We start from the raw sequence: 13,511 nt of genomic DNA, 5'->3' as shown, positions 1-13,511 counted from the left end.
GTCAAAGAGAGAGAGTCAAGAACTGGTAAAACCTACATCCAGTCAAATAGAATAGCATTCAGATTAGCAAATCGGAGGTATTTTACATGCTTTCTGGGAGTAGCCCTCATTTTCGAGACCCAGCCACATGGACAAAGCAGAGATTGACCGGGTCTGAATGAAATTAATGTTCTTATGTGTATATTACTTTATACCATTGCATGCCAAAAGACTTTCAGAGCAGCAAAATGCAGTATTTGATATCTAGTATTGATTTTCTTCTGAATCAAAATTGACTGGTTCTAGACAGAACTGGGTTTTGAATCTCAGCCGGTCACTGATCCTAGACACATCCCAGTATTTGTGCATATATTTGCTGCTTGTACAACAAATACACCATCTAAATAATGGAACTTAGAATAACAGCAATGGAACTATTTGTAAAATAGTTCATGTTCACTGTTTTACTGTAGAAATGAACAGGTTGCTTCATGGTGTGACATTTTCTTTCCCCCCACTCCCCAAAATAAAGCCTTTTCTCTCTTCTTCTTACAGCAAAATACATCTAAACAACAAAAGTTTTAGAAATTCATACTGAAACACATTTTACAGGACTTAGGATCAATTAAAGTTAGGAAAAAACAACCCTGCATGAAGCTGCAAAACAATTTTTCCCTGATTAGTCAAAAGTACGGTTTCTCTCCTATTATTCAAACAGTTTTTCTTTTACCCTTGGATTTGCAGATAGCTGTGAAGATGCCATGGATTACTGATTTTTACAACAGGCCCCCCCATTTCCACCCAAACCCCAGCCCGCAGGCACCCACCCATCCCAGCCCCAGCCCTGCAGCGGTGCCTGATGCTGGGGCTGGGGCTGCATCGCTGCCCTGGTGGCCAGGCCCCCCTGCGCCGCCGGGAGCTCTCACTGATGCTGGCCCCGGGACCCCCAGCCCGCTCGGTGCCAGGACGTGCGGCTCCACGTTGTCAGAAAGCCTTCTGGCTCAGCCCAAGATATGGGAAGACCGAACGCTTTATGCTATATAGAAAATATTTCCTGCAATTTTTTTTAAATATGACCTATACCTCTTATAGTTTCAATATTTCTGTGCTTTTAGCTGCAGAAATCATTAATTTAACCTTGATATTTTCCCAAATGAGGACTGCCACAAATTCTTGAGAAACCAAAATACGTAGGAAGGATACGTGCTCCTGAAAGTCTAAAGTCAAAGGAAGACATCTAACAAATACCACGGCTTTTCGCAAGTACTAGCATGTAAGTCAATCACTTGTACAATAAACAGATTGACATCTTTATGTCAGAATAAGCTCTACCATGAGTTAGAGACTGTACCTCATTTGCATATACAAATCCATATAAATAATATCTATTGCAAAGATGAAAATTAAGCATTACACATTTGGGACGTCATCTCTGGTAGGAACTGGTATTCTTTATTTTACTCTGAGACACAAGATCAGAAAAAAAAAAATCCTGCCTTTTTTTTACCTACTTTGTAAAACCACTAGCTAATTTTAGTGCTATTTTACATTTTCCGTTTATCCCTTAGATCACACTGCTTCCTGATCAGCAAAGCGATAAAAATAAAACAAAAGACAAAATCCTTGTTCATGTCCAAACTACAGAATGCTTAATTATTTTCAAAATTAACTTATTGTAATCAACTAGTTCCTGCACAGTTTTCAAAATGAATGCCTTTCCACAAAAATATAAAGTTTTGTATTTCTGTTTTTCTTTGATCAAGAATGATATAAAATGAATCACACACATTTTCTAGTCGGAGCAATGACAGGCCTTGACTCACATACTTTCTATCAAACAATCTTTTAAATAGCTAGATTTCTTAGGAATACAGTTAAAGGTAATTATTGTTATTACTGTTTCTGGCATGTCTCTCACTACCACGGCAATATTTAATAATAAAAGCTATTTTTCTGAAACTTGCAGGAACATCTCTTCTAGGCATTAGAGTAAATGTATTTCTAGGATTGATAGTGTTGCAGAAATGACATTCTGACTTCTATAGTCAATGTTTCATCCTTTACATTAAAAAAATTAAAATTTAATCACAACTCCAAATCTTCAAATAGTCCAGGCAAGAACTTCTTTTCCAAAAGTCGCATTAATAAACAACAGAATACCATAACCTCTGATAATTACATTAAAAAAAGCAATGCTGCTTAATTATTTTTTAAATCTTTTGTTGTGCCAAGAAATGAGAATTATACCAATCTTTTAACTTCTTCCATAGATGAAGGTGTCTTTGGTCATATAAATATCACGAATCCCTTTGGCAATCCTTCTGTATTCCTTTTCCTATCCCTGATCCCAAAGTGCAAATAGCTGCTCTAGGGAAATAGTAGTGATGTTTTAGATTAACAAGATCATTAGAGACTAGTTCTTAAAGGCAGTTTCTTAAAAGAAATATAGAAAAAAAATTAAAAATCTCAGTGACATAAATAACAGGGAAATCAGTTTTACAAAGACAAAGGAAAGGTTATCATCATATAAAATTATACCAATAACAAGTCTATATTTTATTTTTCCATGGGCAAGAACAATGCTTAGTAACATACTGATTTTGTAAAAGCTTATCTAAACTAGTCACCTAGGCTCCTCAAATAATTAATGAAGAAAAACAGGTCCCAACAGAAGGTGAATCATCACACCTTTCGTTTATTATTTTGCCCAACTTTCACACCTAGGTGGCCAATCTCAGGTAGCCACCCCTATCAACAGTGCAGCAGGTACCTTCAGAAGCATCTAAAATAGACAGAAACCTATGGAAGGAGAATAACACTGATTCTTTCCACTGAAAGTAGAGTAGCCTCAACATCTACCTTCTAGGCAGAGAGAGTCAGGAGAGATGAAATTCATCCCTCTATCAATCCCCTGACTTGTTAGGTAGGGTTAGAACATACTTTATTCAAGATATGCATAGCTTTAGTTCTCTTTAAAACCCACATAAATAGGAAACAGAACCTGGTTGCTTACATGATGAAATGCACAATAGACTAAAGATCATACAAGACCAAAATATCTTAACAAATAGGAAAGGGAACAAATGTGCAGAAAAAGCAGTTTTTGTAATGTATGTGGATGTATGAAAATATGAAGTGTGGGGAGAAAGTAAAAGAGAAAGCAAGAAGAGAAAACGTGCAAGCAGGGCACCTAGTGTCCCCTTCTTGCTCTTCAAATGGCTTGTTCTGAAAAGAAAACTTGATTTTTCAGTTTTATAGGATGTTCTAAGAAACAGTAAAAAAATGCAGGGATTATGGCCATAATCAGAAACAGCTGCGTGGAAAGTAGGCTACAGTAGAATAGCCAAAATTGACAAAGAATATCAGAGAAAGAGCTGTAACATTAAAAAATTATTCTTAAAAGTAGACTTTTCATCTTGATTATCTATTATTTAAAGTAAGGAAGACTTATATCTCTGATAAGGAACACACAAAACCCAGTTAGTGCTTAAAAAGAAGCAAGGGTTTTTACAAATCAGTCAAAGTCATATGAATATTTATACCTATAACAGAGCATACAGCCATTTTCCAGTTACAGCATAGGTGGAACAGCAGTTCATATCAAATTTCTGAATGAAAATGCAGTCCATGCAGTTTCTTTAGTTTCTCTTTCTATATGGCTAATAGAACACCTGGTGGAAAATTGCTCATTGTAGTTAATTAGCCTTCAATTATCACCAGCTACATTTCCAGCTGTTCCATTTAGTCCTGGACTTCTTAATTTATTCATCTGGCATATTCAGGTCTGTTTCCTCCACATGCATATGTTCATGTCAAGAAGAGGGAAGAAACCCAGTTTCTGGGGAATTAAATCCCTCATCTGTCAGATTCCTGATTGCAACTTCATCAGTAATTGATTGCTAGTAAGCATGCAATTTACAATAATTACATTTCAATACTGAAGCAAACCAGTTCTTTTCTCAGTTATTTGTGGAAATATATTCCAATAAAACTCATGAAAATTAATCTATATTATTTTGGGAATCTAAGTTATATATTTGCACCATTACTTTTACAATGAAGGTCAAGTAGTCAGTGGTGTACTCTGAGACTGTAAAATGAAGTTCTTAAGTGAAGGACTAAGAGGTCTCCAATCTTCATCAGAGACATATTAATAAAATGAACACTACTCATAGCCCGTTGCTGCTAGCAGCTAAGGAAAAGACAATTTTTTTTTTTTTTAATGTGGCAGGTAATGTTACACCAGATATTAAAAAACATCGCACATAAAAATTAATTAAGTAGTTCTCTCCATGTCATGAAATATCTCCAAATAAACATTAATTTCCTCAAATATAATAATTATTCTAACTTGTTTTATTGATAAAATTTTCATTTTTTCCTTAGTGATCTTGAATATTTAAAATTTGAATAACATTTTTCATTGCAATTAACTATATAATCTGCTTGTTATTTCTGCCCCTTAATTAGATGACAATTCAAATCATTCCTTCAAGTGCAAATTTAGAATTAAGGTTGTGAAAAACTACTTAATTGCATGATTAAAATTAACTTTCTGTGAGCGTTTCTGCAAGTAAAACTGAATGACTCACATGTGTCGCAAAAATGAACATCAGAACAGCATGCTGAGGGAAAACATCTGTAAATCTCATGGAAACTACTGAGTTTGTTAGTAGTTGCACCCACTTACCCAAGGGAAATCCACATATAGCCCCTCTTCCTTCTTCCCCCATCCACAGCATGGTTTCCTGTAGATCTGGTATCATTTTATACTAAAAATGGGGTCAGTTCAGCCCTTCATATCACTAAGTAATTGCATAATGAAGCCCAATACCTGCTTTGCTACAAATATATTGCACCTGTCATTATACGCTCTCTAACAATTTTATGGAAATGGTTATTTTTGCTGTATTTTATTATCACCAGGTGCTGAACTGTCAAATAAGTCCTGCTATGGCGGTCCTTTCTCAGACAAATCTCTGCTTGACTCCAGGCTCAGTCAAGTTTGGAATTTTGTATGAATAATACGGATGTGGCCTGGATTAATATGATCTGACTTTAGGCCGATAGCTGAGATAGCCAGGATAGACTCCTCTTCCCACTGCACGCTTTCCTACAGTTACTGGACGGATCTGAACTGCCATCTGAAGGTATAGTCTTTCCGTTGACTGCAGAGCAAGGACAGCTTGCGCTCTTAACTCACATACTTACCCAGTGTGTCTAGATTAAATGGGAAATATAAATGCCTCCGTCAACAAGGGGTAGGTGGCAGCTAAAATTAGGACTCATATCCACTAATTCCTCTTCCTGGCTGTGCTGAGAGACATACCATTTTTAAAGAGACCCTATTTTATAAAACTGCATTTTCAGTCACCTAAATAATTGCATGCAATTTCCCACTTTGTAATCTTAGCCATGTTTTGCTGAGTTGATACATATGAATTACTAATATTTTTTGCATCTGTTGTTTAGGATTGCTTTCCTGCTGAAGAACTAAAACAGATATGTATAGCTATGTAATATCATCAGTTTGGGCTTTTCCCAGTTCTAGACAGGCAATACTTGACTAACTTGTAAATGGTAATTAGCTTTCAAATATAATGTGCCTAAGCTTTTGTTCCCCCTTCTTATCTGAAGATGTACCAAACTTAACGAATAGTTCAGTTTTCCAGCATTAGTTGTGTAGTAATTAGCAAAGGTAGCTTTTGGGGGCTGCACAGAAGGCAAGTCAAGCTGGGTGGGACCTTGGTGCCTCTCCTGTTACCAACAACCATTACAAACAACCTGCAAGGGCTTTGTGGGAGTCTGGCGTCTTCTAGCTTTTGTGTGCAACTGTGATTCCTGCCATCTTTTCTCAGGGTAGCATTTCCCTACAAAAGGAAGGGAAGCTGCAACAGACTTACCTCGTCAAGTCTCCAAAAAGTTGTGGAGAAGGCTCAGTCGCTGTTTCCTTTATTGGGCTTCACAAACGTAGGGGAAGGGAAAGACAGTAACAGATCACCCATCCTCTTTCTGAAGGCAACTGAAAGAAACAGTGAAGGTGAAAAGTGGGGACATAGGCCAGAGGTTGTGCGGATTTGCTTCGCTTGTTGCCCTCTGTAGTGTAAGAAAAATTCTTTGTCAACCTTTGAGGGTTCAGAAAAAAAAAAAGAGAGGCTTATTCATAGCTTTTCTGCCCATGAGAGGGAGCTGGAAAGATACAATCTTTTCTCCATTTTCTTTCCTACCCCATAGGAATTGGAGTCCTGTGGGTCTGCCTCTGCAGCTACTGAGAACAATTTGGAACAATTCTTTTCCTTTCCCAATGGAAAGAAGACATCTACAGATGCCATAATATAGAAGATGTAACTTTGCCTAAATGTGGAAAATGTTCTCATTAGTGTGTTCACATTAAGGCAGAGTTGCAAGAAGCAGCAAGATCAAGAAAGGATATTGCATGTGGTTCAGGTTGGTTGAGGGCAACCTCAAGGCTGACCCTAAATACTAGTGCTGGTAGAACACCAGAACTGGTGAAAGTGGGAGAGAGCAAAATCTCCTAGTTCAAATGCCCCATGCTACACATGCGCTAGGCACATCAAAGACAGGTACCCTTAACTCCAAAACAGGTAACTGAATGCAGTTATCAGTCAGTCATTTTCAGATGTGTCTGGTGTAACTATTGGCCATATACATTTAAGATTACATGTGTTTTATGGGTATAAATTAGAAGGTATTAAGCCCCTTTGGATTGTTTCACACCAAACAGATCATATGACACAAATATTGACACATCAATGTGTGGAGTAAAAGGAGTGCATTGTAATAGGAAATCTAGATCCATTTCCCCAGAATTATGGGCCAAATATCATCACCAGTATCAGATGATACAAGTGCACTGAAATCCAAATAACTGTCCTTGATAGTGGAGGGGGTAACAACAGTCTTAGCATGGTATCTATCCATTCATTGTAATCAAACCATTATTAATATATTCCAAAGTAAAAGCATTGTAAACATCTCATCAGGGAGCTTTGCCATTCAATCACATGAATTCTATTTACATCTGGTTTACAGAAATTAAAATGCATAATAAAAAACTGTGTGAACATTTGCATGTTTAATTAAAATTGCATATATGATGCTGTGCTCCAAGCTACCAGTGTAAAGGGTATGCCTTACTTGAACATAACAGAAGTGAAAAGAGGAGAACCAAATCCTTAACCTAACGGCAACTGATCAGTTGTTATGGATCAGATCTTGATCTCACTGGCAGAATATCTCTTCTGATATCTGTGCAGATAGAGTGCATGAGATCCATGAAAACAAATGCTCAAGTTCCAGCTAAGTTAGCTAATGCTTCTTTAAAAAAAGAATGTTGAAGATGAAAAGGTGAGCCTGTCACATTAAAAGTATATCATATTTTTCCAGAAAAAGTGGTGTTCTAAACCTATTATATTGAAATATTACATTATTTGTAATAGTATACAAAGGTTGTCACTATATTTTAAATTAGCATATTTTTAATCTGTAGCTGGTATGTTTAATATAAAATATATATTAAACAATCAAATTCAAAACAAAGTACCTAAAAGATAATAAGATGATTATTATCTAGAGTGATTAAAGATAGATGCCATGGATTTATCAAAAGGTTTTGAAATATTTTAACTTCCTTCTTTGATAGGCAGCTGGCTTAAGCAGATAAGAGGAAAGCAGTAGCTGTAATATAACTTGTAAAGCCTTTACTTTAGTTGCTGGGCTGTGTTCTGGTGACCCACAATGCCTGACTATGGGACTTGTGTGCCATAGTAAACACATAGCTTCAGGAAAGCAATTTAAACCAACTATTAGCAAAAGGTGCTGAACCCTGGAGGCCCCTAAAACTATATTTAGATTATAGAGTTCTCTGTATGCCTAAACATGCCTACACATGCTCTGAAATTTCCTTGCCTAAGATTGCAGGTGCCCAAGATCCGCTATGATTCTCAGGCAAACAGGGAGGCGCTCCCCCACCTGAGGGGTCCCGAGAGCTACATCTGCTCAAACCCCTTTGGAGAGCCATGAACCCAGTTTCACAGCTGAAGGCAGCAGTGGTCCTGCCGTCCTGCTCAATGTTAGAACAATCCACTGGGAACAATTCACTGGGAAACAGGTTCCCAATGCTGCCAAGCCTGAGGGGCTTGAAATCACAGCTCCCCATTCCTCCCAGGGCTAATTTGCCCCAGCCCCTACCCATACAACAGTTCAAAGCAAAGCTATGGAGCCAGAGCGCCCTCAGACTGTGGGCTGTAAGACCAAAATACTGTAGCACAATCCCTCCCTATCTAGAATGACTAATTGGCACTGAGCACTGAAGTACGGAAAAAGGTACTTATAAAAATATTGCATTAGACAGACTGATCTACCTTTCCAGTGATATCAGCAGTCTCCATCAAAGATGATTTGCAATCCCAAGACCAGTTAACAGATTATAATAAGGAGGTACCTGTGAGGAAGTCTAGTGACACACTGTTCATGGGTTCCTGTAGCAGCCAGCACTGTGAAACCTTAGCATAGGTAGGCAGGACCCCAGAGAGCAATGACTGAAACCGAAAGACCTGGAGTCTGTGCTTAGCTTTTCATAAGATTTTGGTTAATCGCCTAATCTCCCTATGTTTCTGTTGCCCATCTATAAAACTGAACACTATTTCAGCACCTCTCATGGGTGTGTTGTGAAGAAAAAACAATTCAGAGTTTGCAAAGCTTCAGATATTATGGGAAGGAGCACCCCAGAAAGGCTTATAAATTAATGAATAAGGACTGGTTCTGTTGATGCTTTCATGTGTTCCTTACTACCTGTCAAACATAGTTATCATTGTTAAGACTCTCTCTGTTGTAATACAACACAGAAGTGAGACCTAATGAAATATGTAGAAAAGAAATAATGTTTCTCTTCGCAGCTAAACCAGAAGCTCTGGTAAAGTGAACTGATGGACCTTTCTCTTTTTAATTCTGAATTTAAAAAGGTCGAATGTAACATATCACTAACTACTTACACCACTGCATTGCTCTTTTGCTAATAGCAACATTTTTCCTTGCTGAATCCAGGATTAACCCCTATTGTAGTTAAGTGAGGAAAATAACAAGTGAGGAAAATAACTTCATTAACTTGCAATATTTACTGAGCATTGCATGAGCTTTTTATAGGCAAAAAAGCATAAGCAATTATTGCCAATTTCTGTGTGCTTCACCAGCATGGTCACTAAGAAAAGCCAGAACTGTTTGCTTATCTAATCATACTTGGTGCAATTGTATTAGAAAATTGGATTTTTACAAAAGCAATAGGCTGTCATCATCTCTGTGGGTTTTTTCCGAATTCTGCAGTAATTACACATATAAATTCATATATCCCCACATATGCTAAATGTGCAGATTTATACAGAGCCTTTACTTCAACTGTTGTGCTTATTATTTTGTAAGAACCCAGTTGTCACTGATCAATACAGAGAAGCCTCTGCCTCCATCCCGTGAAGTCTACACAAAAATTAAAATGCACCAGGAGCCCCAGTTTCTGCCAAAGGACAATTCTCTCTTGAATTGCTTGTTTGATTTTGAATTCTCTTTAATGCCATCTTTGGTGATGGTTGATTCATGGAAGTGATTTAGGATAAAATAAAATAAATCTAGACATTAAATGACAATTAGGAAGATGCCACTGTGATGCTAGTCCCAGTAGCCTACCAAATAAACCAATACAGACCAATAAGATGCATCCTCAGGAAACGGCAATGGAAAACCTTTGTTTCAGGGAATTCCTGCACTTGCTTTCAAGTTTATTTTTAACATGACTGCCTCTGGAATCCATCTCACATTAATTAAGGATTTGTTACTCCTGAAAACCGTCATGCTTTGATTCACAGAGAACCTTTCACTTGCAAACCTGCTTGCCAGATTTAACTCCTCTGCGGAAAGTCATTTTAATCAGCGAAAAAGATACTTCTGTCTAAAAACAGCATACTGATCAGCTTTGACACTACAGTTCTCTTTCCAAAGAATTAATAATTGATCAGTAGTTGTTTTATTGAATGCTTAGTGAATGTTATGCATTCGAATAGATCAACATGTAGCTTGCAGTAATCTTCAAAAGCTCCTTGGGTTTATTAATATCTACATTACAGTTGTTACACCTGTTTTTAACAACCATTAATTGCTCATTAATTCCTTATAAAAAACTTTCCCATAAATTGCAGTTACCGAATAGACTAGAAACTGCTGGAGGAGTCACCTGAGAAATGTGCAAACGCGTAAGTAGAACAGGTATCTAGCTGTCGCTTCTGCAGCCAAGACTTCTCTCTAGTCAGTGACAGATAAACTTTTTTGGTGCTCACTCATTGTGCTACTGGTCAAAGAAACTGCTAAAAAAACAACGTGAATCCCCCCTTGATCATCCTAACCCCAGTGCACACCCCTGAATGCTTTACAGCCCTGAGATTTTGCTGCGGAGATCCTTCTTTGATCATTCGTGGTGAGAATGGGAGTTTCCCTGAGCTCAGTGCCCCACTGCAGCCAGGGCTGAACCAGGGATGTTATCGCGACATTTCCACACTACAGCCAAATTCCCAAGGGTCTCTGCTGCTGTATGTGACGACAAACGCCCAGGTGAACCCCGATTTTACTACTGACAACTGAATTGACTTCAGTGCAAATGTGAACCCTTCCCCTTTTACAAACCTCGCCCTGAGGCAACACTCACCATTTTGTGATTTGGCTTTTATTTGGTAATCTTAAACCTTCCAAACTCGGTGGGGACACTCCTATTCATTTCAGTATTTATTTCAGTCACAGTAGAATCAGGCTGTATAGCTCACCTGATGGGAAACATATGAAAATAAGAATACATTGTATGTAGTTAGATATGGAAATTGTCTGTCTAGGAAGAAAAAGAAAAAAAGAAAACAGTCCTGACATAATATATGCAGTTGTGCCGTCCTGCTCCTGAAGGTGAAGGTTAAAATCAGTACACCCGGTGCTCCATCAGATGTTTCTGCCCTAGAACTACAGTCAGATATTCTTCAAGTAACCTCAGCCACAAAGCGTGTGAAATTGAATGATTTGAACCACAGCCATACTATTATTAAGGAACTGGAATAGCTACAAGGAAACAGAAACAGTACAGCCCGGTACATAATGAAACTTGAAATTCATTACCGATTTGCTGCATCATTTCAGGCGAGTCATTTCAATTCTCCGAATCTCTATTTTATTTTCTACTCTTTACCCACTGACATCTGTTGGCTCTTTGGAACAGGGACCAGCTATAAACTCTCTTGTGTTGTGCCTTTTAGCACAAGACACTAGCACAGTTTTCTCTGAGGTCTCTAAGAGCCACAACATAAAAGTACGTAATAATGCAGTCCATATTAGGAATGCAGAACAGCAGTTTGCCTGGTTTTAGTAACGGTTTGCTTAAAAAAAAAAGAAAAGCAGATACTTTAATCATGGACAAATAAGATAATTTTAACATGTTTTCAGTAGTGGGAAAAGGCTGGCTAAGTTGGAAGCTGGTATTGGTTAGCCAAATGTTGAACTGATTTTCTTGATTTGACATAGCCTTTGCTGGCATAAGAATAAATAATAATAATAATTTTTATATTTAATCATTAAAACGCAGGCTGTTCAGCTGTGCAGAGTGAATTGTAATCAGTTTTGTTGCACTTTGTACAGAAAAGTGCTTAAAACAGGGTAGCTCAGCCAAGGCATGGGAAATGAGAATAATAATATTTTGAATAAGTTGTCTTCAAAAACCAAAGATGAAAAGACTGGAGGAAAGGGATCAGGGCTGGTATTGACAGTAGGGTTTGAATGGAGATGGTTTATGTTTAGTTCTTAATATTTCATCCAAACTCAAAGCAAGATGGGAGATGCTGCAGAGTGCAGAAGGCATCCACAGGACACGCTCTCACTTTCAGGGTCGCTCTAACTGTTCGATAGCAGAGGCACCCTCCACTTTTCCCTCTGCTAGCAGAGGTTTGGGCATCTCCCAGAGTGTAGTGTGATCGCTGGAGCTTTGTATTATACCCAAATCCTTAAAGGCCAGATTTATGCTTTACTTCACATCCTGAACATCACTGCCTCAAAAATCCTTCTGATTTCGACGTTGTTTTGCATACGGTTGAGAAGATGAAGGCCAATTAGTTCCACCTCGTCAAGGCTGAGTTATTCCAAGGCAGTTTAACAAAAGGATCTTTAAGCAGATGAAATATTACAGTTTCGCCGAGGAGCGGGGCAGCGTTTCCCGCGGCACCCCGGCCCTCCAGGGCTGCCCGTTAACGATTAACGCCACCGCTTTGGGACGGCCGGTGGGCACCGGAGTGAAGGCCAGTGCAGAAAAGCCCTGCCCCCTCCTCCCCCGCGGAGGCATTTCACATTTCCTAATTAGCACGCTGGAAAGTAGATGGGCTGTTTTAAACCCAAGGTCAAGGGCAACCGGGAAACTGAGAAAACTGGAGGGCTGTTTGGGGCTCTTTTCCGCAAGAGCATGAGTGCGTGGGGCGAGAAGCCAGGCCCACCAGCCTGGGACCTTCCCCGCCTCCGGAGACTCCCTCCCCCCGCGGGCCCTCCAGTAACCCCAGCAACCGGCTAGGTTTCAGCAGCAATGAGGTAAAGTTTCAGGCTGGTAGCCATGCCGAAGGGTTTCCATGGCCACCTGCTCTCCAGGGCTCCCGGCGGAGCGGCTGCTTTCACACGGGGCTCTCGGCTCTTTGTGCACCTGCTCGTGGCCTGGTTGCCCTCCACCTCCCGCGACCTCCCCCAGCTGCATAACTTGTGTCACCGCATGCACCGACGGAGCTATTTCTCTCCCCTCATCTTCTTCTTTTTTTTTTAACCACTTTTCCCCACTTTTTAAGAAATTTGGCTCAGGAAAAGAAAATGTCTTACCTTTCCCAGCATTCCTAATACAGACTATACGGCTGGTCCTTGGAGCAATTAAGCCATCATAAAAATAGTTCAGAAAAACAAAAACAAAAACAAAAACAAGACCGTCTTTTCTGGCTCAGCTGGAACTCTTCGGCAATCAGCTTGTCATCGTCCCCATCAATAGCCAGTTCTCCAAAATCCCTTTATCTGTGTGATGAGGGCAAGGGGATCAGGAGGGGGCTGTTGTCACAGACGTGCCCCTCCGCTCTCTGGCACCCTTGTAACCGCTGCACCCCGAGCTGGCTCTGCCTGAACACCAGGCTTTGCTCGGGAGTGAAAGCCCGTGAAGGTGCCCCACGGCATGTGGCTTTCCATGCTCACATGGCTTTAGTCAAGGGAACACTAAGGAGTACTCAGAAGCAGGGTGAAACTCTGATCTTTCACCCTCTCCTTACTTCCAGGGTTGATACATATGCATCAAAAGGTGGAGCCAGGCTTCAGCCCTATTAATCCCTTAGACATGGGAAATCAGAGCGTACTTTTGAATTGGAAATGGTGCAGACAGCCTTTGGAGGGGTAGAATCTGAGCAAATTGTACTGAGCAAATACACAGAAAAGGAAAACTTCTTTTCTGTCTTGCCAAGAACCTAATTTCA

At 39.4% G+C, this 13,511-nt stretch overlaps 1 protein-coding gene across 1 annotated transcript in view; it reads right to left on the bottom strand.

Annotated features, from left to right (window-relative positions):
- The window catches only part of SPATA13 (spermatogenesis associated 13), a 205,004-nt gene extending 191,871 nt beyond the window's left edge, over positions 1–13,133 (bottom strand). Inside the window, exons 1-3 of the mRNA XM_026108836.2 lie at positions 12,877–13,133; positions 10,691–10,805; positions 5,883–6,001 (exon numbers count right to left, since the gene is read on the bottom strand). The gene's annotated coding sequence lies outside the window, so the exon portion shown is untranslated. The remainder of the gene's footprint in view (positions 1–5,882; positions 6,002–10,690; positions 10,806–12,876) is intronic.
- Positions 13,134–13,511: the final 378 nt, after the last annotated feature.

This window comes from Dromaius novaehollandiae, chromosome 1 (genome assembly GCF_036370855.1).
Source record: "Dromaius novaehollandiae isolate bDroNov1 chromosome 1, bDroNov1.hap1, whole genome shotgun sequence".
Taxonomy (NCBI): domain Eukaryota; kingdom Metazoa; phylum Chordata; class Aves; order Casuariiformes; family Dromaiidae; genus Dromaius; species Dromaius novaehollandiae.
This window is presented reverse-complemented; position numbering and strand designations above follow the sequence as displayed.